The following is a 21,697-nucleotide window of genomic DNA, read 5'->3' on the forward strand; positions in this document are numbered from 1 at the left end:
CGCTTGCGCATAAATGGTAGGTACATTGACCTAGGCTATGAGACACATTCCCCTGCGCTTCCATGGGACCTGTGATAGTAATCGAGGACACGTTGAGCTGCGAACGACCTTCATCCATTCATGCTTGATGTCTTCCCCGACGGCGATGCCATCCTTCTCGGAGTCAGCACCGTGCTACAGTCGTTTGAAGAGCATTATAGGGAACTCACGTTGATATCTCAGCGACCAAATTGCCTGATGTAAATACTATGCAACCCATGTGGGTTAGCATCGGGCGCCACCAACACGAACGCAAATCAGCGGTCGATTATTTGCGCGAATTACACGACCTGTACGTAGACATCTAATGCCTCATACCTCCACAAATCTACCGACAAACTGTCTAGTCCCTGATACTCGTAATCAGTTACGTATTTCTTCCCAAGGTGGACAAACAAGCTATTAAGCAGGTGGCCGTAATGTTTTGGCTCATAGTTGTGCATATAGGTGCAGCCGAAAGCGAAGCGAAACGACGGTTCCTGGGGACTCACCTCGCCGTGTGACCGGCGAGCCTCGGTCCGCCCCGCCAGCTGGGAAGCGCACGTTCCGGCCGAGACAGGGCTCGATCCGCGGACCCCGTGGCTGACGCGCGGCTAATGGCTGGCGGTAAATCCGGGACGCTACCGACAGGCGGGGCCGCAGCCGCAGCCGCAGCCGCAGCCGCAGCCGCAGCCGCGCTAATTGGGACGGTTAATCCCGGCCGTGACGTCACGGCGGGCCCTTTGTTCCGCGCCGGCAGCACGCACATTCCGCCCACGCACGCCTCACGCCGGCTAGACGCTCTCCACCGTCAGCGGCGGGAAGCAAAGTGGTTACGGGCTCCACAGCCCCTGCTGGCGCGGCAGCGCATTTCCATCCTACGGTGCGTTTACGTGAGCCACAAATATCTCCTACTTCTGATCACAGGAATTGCAGCAGCATGTTCGGCGACGTTCTTGGCCACTGTTGCCGGCAACGTTTGCGACTGCACTCGTACATTTCCAGGCCCCTCGACGTCGATCAAATGGACGAAAGCAGCGTAGTCGAAGTGACCGAGCTGGCCTGTGTGGCCGAGCGGTTCTAGGCGCTTCAGTCCGGAACCGCGCGACCGCTACGGTCGCAAGTTCGAATCCTGCCTCGGGTATGGGTGTGTGTGATGTCCTTAGGTTAGTTAGGTTTAAGTAGCTCTAAGTTCTAGGGGACTGGTGACCTGTGATGTTTAGTCCCATAATGCTCAGAGCCATTTGAACCATTTATTTGAAGTGAGCGAGACTTTCCTGCACCTGCACTCCACAAGAAAAAGATCACGCTTTGCGTATGCGTTCTTCTTTCAACTAAGCGCACTGTTGCCCAACTACAACTCGTGGACTGATGCTGGATAAGAACTACTCTCAGAATCCAGAATGAGATTTTCACTCTGCAGCGGAGTGGCAGATTAAAACTCTTGTGCCGGACCGAGACTCGAACTCGGGACCTTTGTCTTTCGCGGGCAAGTGCTCTACCATCTGAGCTACCCAAGCACGACTCACGCCCCGTCCTCACAGCTTTACTTCTGCCAGTACCTGGTCTCCTACCTCCCAAACTTTACGGAACCTCTCCTGCGAACCATGCAGAACTAGCACTCCTGAAAGTTTGGAACGTAGGAGACCAGGTACTGGCAGAAGTAAAGTTGCGAGGACGGGGCGTGAGTCGTGCTTGGGTAGCTCAGTTGGTAGAGCACTTGCCCGTGAAAGGCGATGGCCCCGAGTTCAAGTCTCGGTCCGGCACAGTTTTAATCTGCCAGGAAGTTTTACTCTCAGAATATTTAAAGGCGATTTTGAATACATCGTTTAAACGCAATTCCTCCGACACATGGTAAGACCAATACATAAGACTCTGTACTACTTACAATCATTTTAGCGATCAACCGTTATTTCTGGGTACCAGTAATACAGAATTTTGGTGTGCTTTTGCATAAAATATGCCTTTTCTCATCGACGAACGCCTTAGTACCAGGCAGTTGTAAGACTACCGTGGCAGGGCACAACGAATTTATTAAAGTAGTTTATGCCTTTTCTCATCGACATACGTCTTAGTACCAGGCAGTTGTAAGACTACCGTGGCAGGGCACAACGAATTTATTAAAGTAGTTTGAAACAACAATAAAATGTTAATATACTATTACGGTTCACCAATACAGCGACGGAACTACGAAATTCATGACTGTGTTACATCCACGGGCAGAGTTATGGGAAGTGAATCAGTAACGTGATCAGGGGCCCGTGAACCCGAAAACGCACGTAACAAAGCTTTAAAAAAGTTTTAAAGTCTTAAGAAACTGCGCAGAATAAAATTATGGCTTACTACTGCAGACGTACTACGATGGTAGCAACGAGAACGTACTTTTTCATTTTTCGATCTTTTTTTTTTTTTATTTATGAATTTGGCCAGCTATGGACGGCATACAACCTAAGACTTAGGATATTTCTTTTTCTTCCGTTCTTCCCAGTACTTCTTTATTTTCTCGCCAACTGCTCGTCTGTCCTCATCTGTCCACACTCTCTTGGGTCGAGGTTTTGGCTCATCTTCTTCATAGTTTGCGTTTTTGTATCAGTAGCCTGAAGTTATTCCTGTCACGTATTATTTCTTCTGTAACACCTATTTTCTTGGCATCTTTCTTTAATGCTTTATCCATCCTACAGTATTTTTCAGCTTACTAACGTAATAAAAAATTTCCTTTGTAATCCGTGTTTGTTCCATTCTTTTTAAATATCCCTTAAATTATAGCCGTCTCTTCCTCGTTGTATCTGCCATCTTTTCCGTATTTTTGTATGACTCTTCTTTTCTCTTTTAATCCACCTACTTTTTTTGTTGTTTTTCTCAGGACCTAGAATTTTTCTTAGTATTTTTCTCTCTCTTTTTTCTAGTTCTGTTAATTCGCCTTTCTGTTTCAATGTTAGACACTCTGATCCATATGTTGCTTGTGTCCTAGTAATTATAATGTCTAATTTTCACTTGTAGCCGGCCGCCGTGGCGGAGCGGTTCTAGGCGCTTCAGTCCGGAACCGCGCGACTGCTACGGTCGCGGGTTCGAATCTTGCCTCGGGCATGGATGTGTGTGATGTCCTTAGGTTAGTTAGGTTTAACTAGTTCTAAGTTCTAGGGGACTGATGACCGCAAATGTTAAGTCCCATAGTGCTCAGAGCCATTTCTTCACGTGTATGGATATTGATTTCTTATTGTAGTAGTTTTGTGTTAATTTGTATGCAAATTCTAACTTTTTTATTCTCTCTTTATTTGTTGTGTTATGCACTCCATTGCCTTGGATCCACTCCCCCAGGTATTTGAATATATGAACTCTTTTAATTTTTCAATACTTTGTTTTCATAAACTTTTCTGTATTATGTTTGTGTTCTTTATATTCGGTTTTTTCATAGGACATTTTTAAGCCAGTCTTTTCAACAATCTCGTGTAATAGATCAAGCATAACTGTTGCGTCTGTTCGGTTTTCTGTTATCAATGGCATATCATTCGCAAAGGCTAAGCATTTCACTTCAAATTTGTTCTTTCCTTGGCCCATACTTATACCCTTTTCGATCTTTGTATACATCACTTTGCGTGTTCCACAGCTCTGGTTGTAGATTTATACAACACATTCATGGAATTGGTGATTGTCTCGTTTGTCCAATTTCTGTAGACAACAATCAAAGCGAATGTGTCTACGTACATGCGGCGTTTTTCCAAAGGAAGTTAAATAACATTGTCTCGCAGCGCCGTCGTCGTGAGAAAGAGGAAGCAAAGCCGGGAGAAGGAAGTATTTACAGATAGAGGCAGATACATATTTACCGACAATACGAAATATTCACCATCCTGGGTGAATCCAACATTGCGAAGCTTCGGCAGGGAGTCGGCAGCAGGCAGATCCATCAGGAGTACTGTCCGACCATCCTGGAGTATTTTCGTCTATTGCAGCCGCATTGCAGTAACGTCGACGGCAACGTTATTGAGGCCGCCCATCCGCCTATTGACGTAAAAGGTAGCCCTTCTCAAAGCACGTTAAGGTTGAACATCTAGCCGTACCTTGTTGGGACCTGTGATCGATTTCATCTTGCCCTTTACGAGACGTCCTTCGAGATGCTGCGATGTGATTTTCTACTGTTCAGATTCCTAATAGGCCTTGCACACCTTCATCCAGCCCCGTTTTCCACAAGGCACCATACAGTGTGGGACACCGTGTGTGAGTCTCACTGTCCCGCGTATGTTAGACGGACAAGCAACCAGTAGACACCCCTTTACATGAGCCCTAGTTTTTTCTACTCTTAGAGTTGTGCCCCGACAAGTCGAGTAATTTCGAAATACTCGCACGAGCCTCGGGCCACCACAATCTGCCCCCTCGCCCAAACAGATAGATCGCACGCCTTCCCCACTCCACACGCGGACAGCACGCTCCCTGATTTCACACGCAACGTGCGAGTGTCGGGCCAGCAGTCACTCCTCGCCAGGTGACGCTGCTATCGCCTGGACGGATTTATACCGATTGTGAGTCGGTGGTCATATTGTTCTGGCTGATCAGTATATCCGTCCAACAGTGCAAATCGCGACGGAATGTGCTTCGTGCCTTGTTAGGAAATAAACTTCTTCCTTTCTTCCGTTACTGTTGTCATCAGTACAGCAACGCCCACTTTACTCTTCGCCCTCAAGCTTGCATTCAGTACTGCTCGGTATTGTTCCCCCGGTGGCGTCAGTAGCACTTTAACAGTGACATACAGCAGTGTGGATAGGTTTACTGACGAACAGTTGGCCGATGGGTATCTCGTGTATGGATCCCCGAATGCTATGGAAAAGCAGTACGACGAGGCAGCGTTCAGCTGTTCCAGCAGCGACGGCAGACACATCGCAGTACTTCTGCACGTGTGCACGGACACTGGGGAGAAACTGGATGCTGTATTATGTGGTGTACCTTTTGGTAATTGCATATTACTGGCTGTTTCACTGTTGTGAAGTATTTTCAATGCAATAAAAGTAATTATGGTAGCAAAACGAGTAAATGATAATCACATTATTACTTTATAACGAGCAACGACAGACAACAGGCCGCTTACGTCAAAATACACAGTATCCGTGAACAACTTCCGAAACTATCTCAGAGAGTTTCGGGTTTCATCCTGTACATCTCCCCACCTCTCAACACACACAGCGCGAAATGCGCTTTACCACACAAAATACTAGTTTCTGATACTTTATTTAGGTCTACATCACACACATCTTTCCGGTTCTCTGTCACTATAACTCATATAACCAGTAATTTAGTAACAGAAGCAATTTTTAGAGGACAGCGTACCGCCATCCTAGTGGACAGTGGAAGCCCGAGCGCCAGACCCTCCATGTATTTGACGATCACAGGTTTTCCATCACGGATAAACTCAGTTCTGTTCTTTTATTTGTCATCTGACAACCTCCGATGGCCAATTAAAGCTACAAAACGTGACCAACTCCTGGTAGAGCTAAGGAACTACCGCATTAGAAAAGTAACGGAACGCAGGTCCATTTAGCATGCCCCATTATAACCAGCCGGGTTACGGAACAAGAGAAGCAGATGGAGCGCGTTATTCCTACCCAACTTCCTGTTCGCTATAGACATATAGTGCGTAGGGATCAGTCCCGCAGAACGAAGAACGTCTGATGAGACGGTGCTGCACGTTTGGTACGCTATTAACCTCGTCCATATGTGGCGAGGTCTGTGACAGTATTCTGAGAAGAACGGCTGCTGCCTCATGGTGCATATCGCTCATCAAACATGCCTGGGTTTCGACAGTTCGTCACGGTTCTCAAGCAGCTGTTCCCATACAAACTACGTAGAATATATCCATGCCGACTCCGTGCCACGACGTTTGCATGCTTTGATTATGGCACGTGGGAGCTTCCGACCACACTGAAATAAGTCCGAAGTGCTGTAAAGTTGTGTATAATCCTGATGATTTGTCAGGTAACTTATCTGTCGTAGTAGTTTTCTTTCAGTCCCTTTATCGTCCGTGGCCCCCGAGCTGCCGTTCGCCTTGTCGCACCTTGATGAGACTGTGTACAATTGGGTACAACAACTTTAGACGCATTGCATCTCGTACATTGCCACGTGACCATTTGTACGTACCATTCTCCATCCATATCTCAGATGGATTAGACCTGAGAGAGGTATCATGTATGGTACATTGGAAGCTTTCATGAACCCATCGGCGCAACCAAGGTGTGGCAGCCGGTGCATCTACTCTGGACACCCTTTTGGTGGGTTCGAAGTCTTCTGAAAGGCGAAATAAATTAGGAAGGGCGAAGAGGGAATACGAAGTAGGAGAGGAAAAAAAGGAGTACAAGTAGAAGAAAAGAAGGTAAAGGATTGGAAGGCACTAAAATGGGAATGTGTATGAGAAACTTGAAAACGAGTGGCGGGGAAGTTCGAATTGGAATGTGCTAAGCGTCAGTTCCGTAAAGCCTACCTCTACGTGGTACAGACACACTTGTTTCTTCTTTTCGGCTGTCAGATGTAACCGCTCTCGTTTTGCCAAGTAAGCTAACTCAACTAAAATATTGTTGTTGTTGTTTTTTTGTTGTGGTCTTCAGTCCTGAGACTGGTTTGACGCAGCTCTCCATGCCACTCTATCCTGTGCAAGCTTCTTCATCTCCCAGTACCTATTGCAACCTACATCCTTCTGAATCTGCTTAGTGTATTCATCTCTTGGTCTTCCTCTACGATTTTTACCCTCCACGCTGCCTTCCAATACTAAATTGGTGATCCCTTGATGCCTCAGAACATGTCCTACCAACCGATCCCTTCTTCTAGTCAAGTTGTGCCACAAACTTCTCTTCTCCCCAATCCTATTCAATACTTCCTCATTACTTATGTGATCTACCCATCTAATCTTCAGCATTCTTCTGTAGCACCACATTTCGAAAGCTTCTATTCTCTTCTTGTCCAAACTATTTATCGTCCATGTTTCACTTCCATACATGGCTACACTCCATACAAATACTTTCAGAAATGACTTCCTGACACTTAAATCTATACTCGATGTTAACAAATTTCTCTTCTTCAGAAATGCTTTCTTTGCCATTGCCAGTCTACATTTTATATCCTCTCTACTTCGGCCATCATCAGTTATTTTGCTGCCCAAATAGCAAAACTCCTTCACTACTTTAAGTGTCTCATTTCCTAATCTAATTCCCTCAGAATCACCCGACTTAATTCGACAACATTCCATTATCCTCGTTTTGCTTTTGTTGATGTTCATCTTATACCCTCCTTTCAAGACACTGTCGATTTCGTTCAACTGCTCTTCCAAGTCTTTTGCTGTCTCTGACAGAATTACAATATCATCGGCAAACCTCAAAGTTTTTATTTCTTTTCCAGGGATTTTAATACCTACTCCGAATTTTTCTTTTGTTTCCTTTACTGCTTGCTCAATATACAGATTGAATAACATCGGGGAGAGGCTACAACCCTGTCTTACTCCCTTCCCAACCACTGCTCTCCTTTCATGTCCCTCGACTCTTATAACTGCCATCTGCTTTCTGTACAAATTGTAAATAGCCTTTCGTTCCCTGTATTTAACCCCTGCCACCTTCAGAATTTGAAAGAGAGTATTCCAGTCAACATTGTCAAAAGCTTTCTGTAAGTCTACAAATGCTAGAAACGTAGGTTTGCCTTTCCTTAATCTTTCTTCTAAGATAAGTCGTAAGGTCAGTATTGCCTCACGTGTTCCAGTATTTCTACGGAATCCAAACTGATCTTCCCCGAGGTCGGCTTCTACTAGTTTTTCCATTCGTCTGTAAAGAATTCGTGTTAGTATTTTGCAGCTATGGCTTATTAAACTGATTGTTCGGTAATTTTCACATCTGTCAACACCTGCTTTCTTTGGGATTGGAATTATTATATTCTTCTTGAAGTCTGAGGGTATTTCGCCTGTTTCATACATCTTGCTCACCAAATGGTAGAGTTTTGTCAGGACTGGCTCTTCCAAGGCCGTCAGTAGTTCTAATGGAATGTTGTCTACTCCGGGGGCCTTGTTTCGACTCAGGTCTTTCAGTGCTCTGTCAAACTCTTCACCCAGTATTGTATCTCACATTTCACCTTCATCTACATCCTCTTCCATTTCCATAATATTGTCCTCAAGTACATCGTCCTTGTATAGACCCTCTATATACTCCTTCCACCTTTCTGCTTTCCCTTCTTTGCTTAGAACTGGGTTTCCATCTGAGCTCTTGATGTTCATACAAGTGGTACTCTTATCTCCAAAGGTCTCTCTAATTTTCCTGTAGGCAGTATCTATCTTACCCCTAATGAGATAAGCCTCTACATCCTTACATTTGTCCTCTAGCCATCCCTGCTTAGCCATTTTGCACTTCCTGTCGATCTCATTTTTGAGACGTTTGTATTCCTTTATGCCTGCTTCATTTATTGCATTTTTATATTTTCTCCTTGGGCATCTGAACCACCTCGTATGTACCCTGTAAACTGACTTGTTCCGCATCATTTCGATTCAACAGTCGTTCAAATGATCCGTGGAACGTGTAACGAATTAGCGTTCCCCTGTCGCCTAGCGAGTTGAGGTTCCCGACCAAACAATACAAACCTGTAAGTTATGACGGTGGTGCAAGTCCTTTCTGAGCAGTTTATGCTAATATTTATAAAATCATGCGACCTATTATGGAAGCTACTTCTGTTAGTCGTCTTCCATCCGTCATTGATGTCAGTCAAAAGTAGGGTAGGTATTACAGTGAGTAACTCGTTCATCAGAAACAAATTATTAAGGCCAGGGTCCTTAAAAATTGTCTTCCGACAGAGCCTATCAAAACAGTGACCAATATATAGAATAAATTTCCTTTAATTTACGCCTATGGTCACAAACGTTTTGTTCACAGATTACCGGCTTCGGTCTATAATGACCATCTCCAGATCTGTGTTATATAAAACAGTGTCCTAATGTACTGCACCCATAATGGCATCGTCAAATGTTAAATGAAAAATAAGCACAAGCATCGTCAAATTTATACAGGGTGAATCACCTAACGTTACCGCTGGATATATTTCGTAAACCACATCAAATACTGACGAATCGATTCCACAGACCGAGCGTGAGAAGAGGGGCTAGTGTAATTGGTTAATACAAACCATACAAAAATGCACGGAAGTATGTTTTTTAACACAAACCTACGTTTTTTGAAATGGAACCCCGTTAGTTTTGTTAGCATATCTGAACATATAAACAAATACGTAACCAGTGCCGTTCGTTCATTGTAAAATGTTAATTACATCCGGAGATATTGTAACCTAAAGTTGACGCTTGAGTACCACTCCTCCACTGTTCGATCGGGTGTATCGGAGAGCACCGAATTACGTAGGGGTCCAAAGGGAACGGTGATGGACCTTAGGTACAGAAGAGACTGGAACAGCACGTTACGTCCACATGCTAACACCTTTTTATTGGTCTTTTCCACTGACGCACATGTACATTACCATGAGGGGTGAGGTACACGTACACACGTGGTTTCCGTTTACAATTACGGAGTGGAATAGTGTGTGTCCCGACATGTCAGGCCAATAGATGTTTAATGTGGTGGCCATCATTTGCTCCACACAATTGCAATCTCTGGCGTAAGAATGCCGTACACGCCGCGGTACATCTGGTGTAATGTCGCCGCAGGCTGCCACAATATGTTGTTTCGTATCCTCTGGGGTTGTAGGCACATCACGGTACACATTCTCCTTTAACGTATCTCACAGAAAGAAGTCCAGAGGTGTAAGATCAGGAGAACGGGCTGACCAATTTATGCGTTCTCCACGTCCTATGAAACGCCCGTCGAACGTGTACCTCACCCCTCATGGTAATGTACATATGCGTCAGTAAAAAAGACCAATAAAAAGGTGTTAGCATGTGGACGTAATGTGCTGTTCCAGTCTCTTCTGTACCTAAGGTCCATCACCTTTACCTTTGGATCCCTACGTAATTCGGTGCTCTCCGATCACACGATAAAACAGCGGAGGAGTGGTACTCAAGCGTCAACTTTAGGTTACAATATCTCCGGATGTAATTAACATTTTACAATGCAACAAACTGCACTGATTACGTATTTGTTTATATGTTCAGATGTGCGAACAAAACTAACGGGGTTCCATTTAAAAAACACAGGTTTGTGTTAAACATACTTCCGTACATTTTTTTATGGTTTGTATTAACCAATTACACTAGCCCCTCTCCTCACGTTCGGTCTGTGGGATCGATTCGTCAGTATTTGATGTGGTTTACGAAATATATCCAGCGGTAATGTTAGGTGACTCACCCTGTGCACATAACGGTATATGCACGAGTCATGTTGTCTGTAACACACATATCTGAAGATGGTCATTATAGGCCGAAACCGGTAATCTGTGAGCCTGTCAAAGTGGCGTACGTTGTTCAAGATCTACTATCCACAAAGTATAGTGCTATCGTTCCTGAAATTTCCCTGTCGTTATTGACTGCTGTACTATTTCATCTTTGCTTGGCTACAGAAAAGAGAAAGAACTGATACGAAAGCTGATCACAGAGCAGCTGCATACGATGTTCACGGAATCCGAAAGCATGGGGGAACGTACACAGGAGTCGGCTGGCGAAGTGTACCAGCTGCGGCTTAATTAGACACTGGCGCCGTGTACGTGGAGTGCCCTGCCGGGGTCGCGGTCCTAATGAGCGGCACATATTGCACAGAGCGCCTAAAATACGGGCCCCGCCGCCGGCTCCTAATGAGCCAACGGTACGCCACTTTCTACGTGCGTACCTGCAGGCCCGCGCCCTCTCCCGGGCGTAATTAATTTAACATCAGGGAGCGCCACGGCGCGAGGCCCGACTGTGTGCGCGCGCAAAACAATCAGCGGGCTAGCTGCGCTGGCGACGCCGGCAGAGCAGGGAGCCGCCTGAGGAAATGGCCCGCTGCCGGCGCCTGGCGAGTGCGGCCTCTGCCGCATCCGTCACCTGCAACTCGCCGTATAGACGCTCTCGCCCACTTTCTCGAGTTCACCACCTAACGAGTGTTGTCTACCGTATGAAGAACCGAAGTATCGCCTCAGTACAGTGGTCATTAAAGACTGGGCATCATACAGGTTCATAGGATGGACAAAAATATGAACATCTAACATTCTGCGTCGTGTCTGTTTGTTCTAAGTCGTGTTTTCCTACCACTTTCGCGCAACGACGCTCTGAGGGTGTTTTTTTAGGCAATTGACTAGTTTGAACCTGGGACCTGTTGCTGGTAAGAGACGCCAGACTACACATGACATGTAGAGTTCAGAAGAGTTCAGTGAGATTAGCGATGATATAATCAAATACTTAATGATTTCAGTGTCAGCTCCACTGCACTCCCTGGAAAAGAATCTTCATACTAACTAAATTTAGTGGAAGGGGTTCAAGGCTTTCCTATTTTTAGTTAGCTGGTAAAATAACGTCGAAAAAGCAGTTAAGTTTACCATTGGAATTTTTTTTCTACTCACAAAACATTGTTTATAAATTGCGCTATTGATGAAAGGATATATTTTTATACGGGATGATAAAAACCAACGACGTTCAACAAAAATGTGAACGAATATTCCCTGAATGGGTTTCCAAAATCTAAAATAAATCGAAGGATGACCTATGCCATATCACATACATAATCTAGGTTTAAATTAAGTTTCATAAAAGAGAAAACTATCAAAAATGGTCTACTGTGACCCTCAATTATCTTTAATTACTTATTTAACTTGTCATAAACTACAGTGGCTGATGTGGCTTCTCAATAATTATATAACAGAAAAATCATCGCGTTTCAGATTTTAACTTCAAGTAGCAAATGTGAATATCATGAGCTTTAATTGACGATCGACACTAGTATTACGCAAAAGGGGGATGTAACAGATGAGACTTCTGCAGTTATGAGTGAAGCGTTATGTGCTCGTATGCGGCATCGCATGCGTTCATTACCTTGTCGGTGTTTAGGCAGCGTCAGGGGGCGGCGGGCGGTGCAGCTCCGCTCACCTCGCCGTCTCGGAAGCAACTCTCTCCCTAACTTCTCTTTACTACAATTTACCGAAGTTGGTTTAAGAAAAGCTATCTGGCTGTGTTTTCAGCTGACCAATCAGGGTCTCAATGTTAACCTTAAGCTCCGCCTACAAAACTTCTGTCTATCCAATAAGAAACGTTATACTTTTCGAGGTGGGGCAATGTTTTTAATGTTTGCAACATAACAGAGACGCTAAAACTTGCAGCTCGTGTGGCCCTATTAGTGTTATCGTGAGACCTATACTGTTCTTCTGGAACTGAGGGGGGGGGGGGGGGGGGGTCTTGGACGTTCGGCGGGCTATGTGGGTGTCCCTTATCGTAGGGCCTTCTACCTTACACGACTCTGCTCTCGGCTTCTGTTCTCGTTTCTCCCCTCGGAACTGCGTCTGTTTCACGGTGGGAAGGTATGACATGCATTTAGGCATTTTTGTATTAGTCTGTGGTATTCCATTTGCTCACTCGTTGATCGTATTACTTTGGTTAATTTAATGTCAGTATTTATTCGGAGCTGTGTGACATACTGCCAGATTTGCTATCACGTCAGGGTTTTCATGTAAGGTGTTGGATTTGCCTGACACCTTACACATTGCCAATAAATGCATGCTCGAACATAAACGCATCTACATCTACATCTACATCCATACTCCGCAAGCCACCTGACGGTGTGTGGCGGAGGGTACCCTGAGTACCTCTATCGGTTCTCCCTCCTGTTCCAGTCTCGTATTGTACGTGGAAAGAAGGATTGTCGGTATGCTTCTGTGTGGGCTCTAATCTCTCTGAATTTATCCTCATGGTCTCTTCGCGAGATATACGTAGGAGGAAGCAATATACTGCTTGACTCTTCGGTGAAGGTATGTTCTCGAAACTTTAACAAAAGCCCGTACCGAGCTACTGAGCGTCTCTCCTGCAGAGTCTTCCATTGGAGTTTATCTATCATCTCCGTAACGCTTTCGCGATTACTAAATGATCCTGTAACGAAGCGCGCTCCTCTCCGTTGGATCTTCTCTATCTCTTCTATCAATCCTATCTGGTGCGGATCCCACACTGCTGAGCAGTATTCGAGCAGTGGGCGAACAAGCGTACTGTAACCTACTTCCTTGGTTGTCGGATTGCATTTTCTTAGGATTCTTCCAATGAATCTCAGTCTGGCATCTGCTTTACCGACGATCAACTTTATATGATCATTCCATTTTAAATCACTCCTAATGCGTACTCCCAGATAATTTATGGAATTAACTGCTTCCAGTTGCTGACCTGCTATTTTGTAGCTAAATGATAAGGGACCTATCTTTCTGTGTATTCGCATCACATTACACTTGTCTACATTGAGATTCAATTGCCATTCCGTGCACCATGCGTCAATTCGCTGCAGATCCTCCTGCATTTCAGTACAATTTTCCATTGTTGCAACCTCTTGATACAGCACAGCATCATCTGCAAAAAGCCTCAGTGAACTTCCGATGTCATCCACCAGGTCATTTATGTATATTGTGAATAGCAACGGTCCTATGACACTCCCCTGCGGCACACCTGAAATCACTCTTACTTCGGAAGACTTCTCTCCATTGAGAATGACATGCTGCGTTCTGTTATCTAGGAACTACTCAATCCAATCACACAATTGATCTGATAGTCCGTATGCTCTTACTTTGTTCATTAAACGACTGTGGGGAACTGTGTCAAACGCCTTACGGAAGTCGAGAAACACGGCATCTACCTGTGAACCCGTGTCTAAGGCCCTCTGAGTCTCGTGGACGAATAGCGCGAGCTGGGTTTCACACGACCGTCTTTTTCGAAACCCATGCTGATTCCTACAGAGTAGATTTCTAGTCTCCAGAAAAGACATTATACTCGAACATAATACGTGTTCCAAAATTCTACAACTGATCGACGTTAGCGATATAGGTCTATAGTTCTGCACATCTGTTCGACGTGCCTTCTTGAAAACGGGGATGACCTGTGCACTTTTCCAATCCTTTGGAACGCTTCGCTCTTCTAGAGACCTACGGTACACCGCTGCAAGAAGTGGGGCAAGTTCCTTCGTGTAGTCTGTGTAAAATCGAACTGGCATCCCAACAGGACTAGCGGCAGATGCTAACCAAGCCTGCAGGTTGCGTTATTGTGCGATGAGGTGACGTAAGTCATGAATAATTGCAGAATGTGGTGCCACACAACGTGGCACTACAAAAAAACTGGCGCTAATAGCATAGGCACTTAGGGAACACACACAACACAGATCTGTAAGTCCACGGTATTGGTGACAAGTTCAGAAAACCGTCCCGAAACACATGTGATACAAATGTACCATGACATCAATAGGGGATATGAACACCATGCATACGTACACAGGCCGCACAACGGGTTGGCATATTCTGAATCAGGTGGTCGAGCAGCTGCTGCGCTATAGCCTCCCATTATTGTACTGCTGACTGTCGGAGCTCCTGAAGTGTCCTAGGGGTTTGAAGACGTGCAGCGATACGTCGACCGAGAGCATCCCAGACGTGCTCGATGGGGTTTAGATCTGGAGAACAGGCAGGCCACTCCATTCGCCTGATATCTTCTGTTTCAAGGTACTATACCACGATGGCAGCTCGGTGGGGCCGTGCTTAATCATCCATCAGGAGGAAAGTGGGACCCACTGCACACCTGAAAAGGCAGATATACTGGTGCAAAATGACGTCCCGATACAACTGACCTGTTACAGTTCCTCTGTCAAAGACACGCAGGGGTGTACGTGCACCAATCATAATCCCACCACACACCGTCAAACCACGACCTCCATACAGGCCCCTTACAAGAGCATTAAGGGGTTGGAATCTGGTTCCTGGTTCACGCCAGATGAAAACCCGGCGAGAATCACTGTTCAGATTAAACCTGGACTCGTCCGTGAAGATAACCTAATACCGCTGCTCCAATGAGCATGTACTGTGTTCTTGTCACCAGGCTCTACGGGCTCTCCTGTGACCAGGGGTCAGTGGAATGCACCTTGCAGGTCTCCGGGCGAATAAACCATGTCTGTTCAGTCGTCTGTAGACTGTGTGCCTGGAGACAACTGCGGGCACTGATGGTGAGATATCGGACTTCTTGTGGTGTTGTACACTGCGGTCATCCCGTACTGTAGCGCCTGGACACGTTTCCTGCCTTCTGGAATCGTTGCCATAATCTGGAGATCACACTTTGTGGCACACAGAGGGTCCGTGCTACGACCTGCTGTGTTTGATCAGCCTACAGTCTCCCTAGTATTCTACCCCTCATAACGTCATCAATGTGTGTTCTATCAGCCATATTCAACACACAGTCAGCATTAGCACGTCTGAAACCGCCTGCACACATACTCGCTGCACCATACTCTGACATGCACCAACACACATCTGCATGTGTAGACTGCTGCCAGAGCCACCGTGCGACGACCGCAGGTCAAATGCACCGCATGGTCATACCCCGAGGTGATTTAAACGCGCAAACCGCCCACCAGAGTGTTGTTTCACCATGTATCAGCATTATCCTTAATTTATGAGCATGAGTGTATGTGCACATATACAGAGGGCGGTATATAGCGTACTCAAGGTACAAAAAGGGCAGGTTAGTTAGGTCTAAGTAGTTCTCAGTCTAGGGGACTGATGACCTCAGATGTTAAGTCCCATAGTGCTTAGAGCGATTTGAATCATTTGAGTCAAGTCCGTGGTGGCTGCATAATGGTGTGGGATTTGTGATTACATGGAACGGACTGAGTCTCCTGGTCCAACTAAATGGATCAGTGGCTGGAAATTCTTATGTTCTGCTACTTGGTGATCATTTGCAGCCATTCGTGGACTTGATGTTCCCAAACAACGATGGAGTTTTTATGGAAGACGTTGTGCCATATTGCCAAGCCGCAATTGTTCGCGATTGGTTTGAAGAACGTTTTGGACAGTGCCAGCCACTGATTTTGCCATCCAGATCACCCGACGTGCGGCATCATCGTGCACAATATCCTGTACCGCCAACACTTTCGCAGTTATGTATTTCTGTAGAGGCAGCATAGCTCTACATTTCTTGTGGAGTCCAGGCCAAGTCGAGTTGCTGCACTCTGCCGGGCAAAAGACGGTCCGAAGCGACATAGCGAGGTATCACGTGACTTTGGTCAATCCAGTGTGTACGACCGCACCTGTGCATCGTCCTCAGTACGTTGAAAGTGTCAGCTGTGATCGGAGCAGTACTCTGTATAGATGTAAATGCATTACGTCAGAACTGAGTGAATTCAAACATGGCCAGTGTGTTCGGTCTCATATCGTAGGTGCTTTCGTAGTCAAGGTAGCCGAAGTGTTTGGTGTTTTTAGAAGCGCTGTATCGAAGGTTTATACCGCGTACAGAAGTGGGTGTTGCGTGATCGTGAGGGTCGGTTATTAAAGAGGATTGTGACGGAAAATAAAGAGGGCTGCAAAAGTCAGTGACGCACTAGCGAACCCAGTCAGCACCAAAAGAACACGAAGGAATCGCCATAAGCTGTGGATTACATGGAAAGCTGAAATTCCAAAAGTAATCGTCAGCGATGCAAACGCGCGTAAAAGGAAAACCTGGTGCCGAAGCTAAAAAATCTAGACTATGTAGCAAAAAAAAAAGTCATATGGTCGGATGAGTCTTGTTTCAAAATATTTTCAACTTCGCGCAGAATTCATGTCCCAAGAGTCAAATATACGGTGTTTCTGTGATGATTTGAGCAGCCGTCTAGTAGTATTTCTTGGGACCCGGGGTTACTCTGCGAGATTGCATTACTGCGGAGGGATTATATGTCCATTTTGGCTGTTCAGGCCCATCTCATGGAAATCTTTGTTCCCCAATGGTGATGCAGTGTTTCAAGTCAAAAAATTGGTTCAAATGCCTCTGAGCGCTATGGGACTTAACATCTGAGGTAATCAGTCCCCTGGAACTTATAACTACTCAAACCTAACTAACCTGACATCACACACAGCCATGCCCGAGGCAGGATTCGAATCTGCGACCGCACCATCAGCGCGGTTCCAGACTGAAGCGCCACAACGGCCGGCTGTTTCAAGTCGACATGGCACCTATCACAGCTCGCATCGTTCAGAACATGTTTTGTGAGCACGAGGGTGAACTGTCGCTTCTGCCCTGACCACCACAGTCGCTGCTTCTCAATATTATTGGGCCTTCGTCGCCCACTCTAGAAAGTAGGTTGCTTGATAACTATCAACCTCCACCATTGTTACCTGAAATTGCCACCTTTTTTCAGTAACAATGGTATAAGGCCACTCTCCGTAATGTAGCCTAACGGAACAAGTGCCTTCGCTCTTCCCTGAAATGAGTTGTATTGGGATGTGTCGGCCTCTTGCGTGTGGGACAAAACTGCCATGGCACCTGTTTCTCTAACGCCATGATCGAAAATCTGTTATCTCTCGGATGACTGCAGAATTCCTTCTTTGTTTGCCTGTACAAAAAGTACAAATTGTCCATTCTGTTAGTTGCTAAAAATAATTTTAACAGGTTGGTTAATTGACTTGTTTGTTTTTGTGATGGCCTCGGAAATAGCGATCTCATGATGGATTCCTCTCACGTTGTGTTTATTACTAGTGCTTGAAGAGTTATTTCCTGCTGTTTGCACTACATTAGATAGTTGCGATTTCAAGAAGCAAACAACTGTACTACAGCACAAGAGGAGCTAATAAAGGTTAAAAGTCCCTGAAGGCAAATGTTTGCTTGGATATTGCAGTACTTTTCCAGGCATGGTTTCATTGGAAATGCTACGTTGTTGCTTTCCTCCGTCCTTTGAATTGGTTTACGCAGCCAGTTTACTTTAAGTTGGACTCAGGATCAGAGCACTACTTGCCATTTCTTGATATTAACAAATCATTGCCCGAGATGAAAAAATTAATTACTGACAGGAAAAATCCTAGAGAAGCGAACCTCAGACTTTCTAATGTGCACTTTGGCACTTACATTTACTTTTGACTCGCTTTTTATAACACTGTGCTTTCTTTCCTGTCATTTGCCTTTATTTGACTATTGAACATTACCATATCATTATCACAGACTTAACACATTGATCACCTCGCTGGGATTATTTTGATAACGAGAAAAAAATATTTTGATAGCACTGTCATTTTAATTCACGAAAATGTCGTTTTTGAAAAAAAAATTTGGACATTCGTTTTTTTAAGTAGTAGAAGCACCGTATGTTCGAGATACCATTACTCAGGGATAGAGTTGTTTACGTTTATTTGATTAATGAGAATGATGAGTTTTAGTCATAGCTTGCAGAAGACGCTAGAGTCACAAAACTTAAAAAAGTAGAGCTATGTAGGGATTATTCTGAAACAAACTCCTCACGTTCTAATGAAGAGCAAGAAGTGTTGTTCATATAAGTCTGGTACGGATCTGGGTGAGCGGGAGGGAAAGACGGTGGCGGATGAGGGAAGAGGTGGTCATGACCCCCTCAAAAAAAAAGTTTTTATAAAAGATTTATATTTTTAGGGACATCACATGTCAAGTCTTGTTTCGGTTTTCAGTCCGATGACTGGTTTGATGCAGCTTTCCATGCTACTCTACCCTGTGCAAGCCTCTTCATCTCTGAATAACTACTTCGACCTACCGCCCTCTAAAACTGCTTAGCGTGTTCATCTCTTGGTCACCCTCTGATATCCCCCACCCCCCCTTCACTTCCCTCCAGTACTAAACTGATGATCCCTCGATGTCTCAGAATATGTACTATCAGTCTATCCCTTTTTATTGTTTCAGCTAATTATCGGAAAAAAGTAGGACGGAGAACGTCTGAAAATAGCGAATAGTTCTAGAAAATTAAAAGCTATGTTCAACACACGAAAGATTTCACTTGGTTGCCTGAGACCCTCCCGCATGGATGTATTTGCAGCTTGACTGTCTGGAGATAAAATTCCAGCAAGGAAAAGCGTACCTGCTCTCAACAACAGCCCGACACAGTTTGTGAGTACACGTGTACAACAGGCAAGCCACAACAAGTTAGGCAAAGCAAGACAGAAAAGGAAAGAACCTCCACTGACAGAAAGAAAGGACGACCATTGACCATTTTTTATGCTGACATAGCCATAGTCTGTAGCCCGAGTTCACAGTCGTAGGGCTGATAATGGTGTGCCCACTCTTCGATTTCATATTGTGTAAATTATGAAATTGTCAGGGCTGTCAAATAGCTGTGAGCACTATGGGACTTAACATCTGAGGTCATCAGTCCCCTTGAACTTAGAACTACATAAACCTAACTAACCTAAGGACATCACATACATCCATGCCCGAGGCAGGATTCGAACCTGCGTCCGTAGCGGTCCCGCAGTTCCAGACTGAAGCGCCTAGAACCGCTCGGCAACTCCGGCTGGCATTAACGTGACACTTGAAGTTCTGCAATGGTTTGAAAACGATGTACGTATCTGAAGTTTAATTTACTCCAAGTTATGCTAAAGCAACGTACTAAGTTCTAATAAAACAAATTATTATTATTATTATTATTATTATTATTATTATTATTACTGTAGCATTAAAACGTTTTATTATTACTAACACTAAATTATTAGACACCTGTGGCACATTAAAAGTGGGGGATGGTGCGGCAAGAGGAGGAGAATGTAAGAAACCGTGCCACCCCACGACCCTTTTTAAAAAGGATGGGACCCCTCCACGCCCACACCAATGTGGTGACCAAACCAAAAGGTGTACTGTCACCTTTGAGTAACATGTTAGTTTTTGAATCAGGAGTCACAGGATGCGGGCTGTGATGTTATGCATGCGTCTGGGTAAGATTACCCATTAACATGGTCCAATAGGAGATAGAGAGTGGACGAAAGCGATCGAAGGGTAGCGGTTGTAAGGGCAGAGAAAAAAAAGTGCCTAGGGAAGCGCCAAGGGAAAAAGACCTGTGCGACAGTAGGACGGGTATTAAGGGCAGTAGCGGCTTGCTAGCTGCGGCAGTGCATGCAAGGTGTGGTTATGTTAGTGCGGAGGTATCGTGCATCGTTGTCTTTGTCGTTGTTGGAGCTCGTTGTGGGGACTGCTGCAGCTGCTGCGTCCCTGTAACAGTTCAAGGTCGTTGTAGATTAGTGGGCGATCGGTCATAGATCGGCTCACAGACTGTGTAGGGGGGGTGTGTGGCTGGTTTGCGTGCCTGTGTACGGTACGGCTTCCTGCGGTTGCCTGATTTTCGGCTGGTCGCACATCTGGGTTTCCAGTAATAACTGTGTTGCAGGGGCTCGCCAGTGCTGTCGTTTTAGCGTGCTATGAACCATAGCTGTTGAGTTCCTCCCCAAGACCCAAGTTTGTATCGGCTCTTGGGTGCAGTCAGCAGGGGGTAGCGATGCGGACACCGTGTCGACGATCGCCAGAGTTGTTGAGCAATTTGCGGCGCCCGGGTCTCGCTGACAAGTGAGCGGCGACGGTTGGCGTCAGCCGGCGCAGCGGTTGGTCGCGCAACGGTCGCCGCGCCGCGCCGCGCCGCGGCACAGGTGTCTGCCTGCCTGCAGGTGGCCGCGCCTCAGCTCCCCCTGCCCCCACCTGCTCGCATTCCGCGCGAGGACGCCGCACTTCGCTGGCCCACCACCACATTTCTCACTTTTCCTACTCCTCGTTTTCCACACTGTTTTCGTGCCTCTCGATACGGGCAAGTTGCACGAAAGACGACTTTCCACCGTCAGTGGACCTTTCTTTATTATCTGTAATGTGGAATCTACACAAACCACTGTGAAGTGCGTGGCAGAGGGTACGTCCCATCGTGCCAGTTATAAAATCTTTTCCCCGTTCCATTCATGTATGGAGCGCGTGAGGAATGACTGTTTAAATATCCCTGGACGTGCTGTAATTAATCTAATCTTGTCCTCAAGATCCCTACTGGACCAATATGAGGTGGATGCACTGTATTGATAATCATTATTTAAAGCTGGTTCTTGAAACTTCGTAAGTAGGCTTTCTCGGGATAGTTTACGTCTATCTTCACGTGTCTGCCAGTTCAGTTCTTCTAGCGTCATTATGACACTCTCCCGGGCGTCAATAAAACCTGTGACCACTTGTGCTGCCCTTGTCTGATACGTTTAATATTCCGTTAGTCCTGTTTGGCATGGGTCCCATACACTTGGGGAATAAATGGCTCTGACCACTATGGGACTTAACTTCTGAGGTCATCAGTCCCCTTAGAACTACCTAAACCTAACAAACCTAAGGACATCACACCCACCCATGCCCGAGGCAGGATTCGAAACTGCGACCGTAGCGGTCGCGTGGTTCCAGACTGTAGCACCTAGAACCGCTCGGCCACTCCGCCCGGCTACACTTGAGGAATACTGTAGGATGTTACACGACCGTTTTGTATTTCCCTAGTACACATTCTACCCATAAACTGAAGTCTTCGACCTGCTTTACCCCGTGAGCCTAATGATTTTTCCACTTCAGGTCCCTATAAAGCGCGTGTGTTAACAAGAGCAAGCTGTACGCAATTGTATGGAAGTAATAGATATACCTCAAGAAGGTCAACCTTTACCTGGCTTTTAAAATTCGAAAGAATTTTTACTACTCGGTTTTTTTTGGAAGATCGTTTCAGTTGAGCGTAGTGGCCGTGCGGTTTGAGGCGCCATGTCACGGATTGCGCAGTCCCTCGCGCCGGAGGTTCGAAACCTTCCTCGGGCA

The sequence above is a fragment of the Schistocerca gregaria genome, chromosome 1, assembly GCF_023897955.1.
Source record: "Schistocerca gregaria isolate iqSchGreg1 chromosome 1, iqSchGreg1.2, whole genome shotgun sequence".
NCBI lineage: Eukaryota > Metazoa > Arthropoda > Insecta > Orthoptera > Acrididae > Schistocerca > Schistocerca gregaria.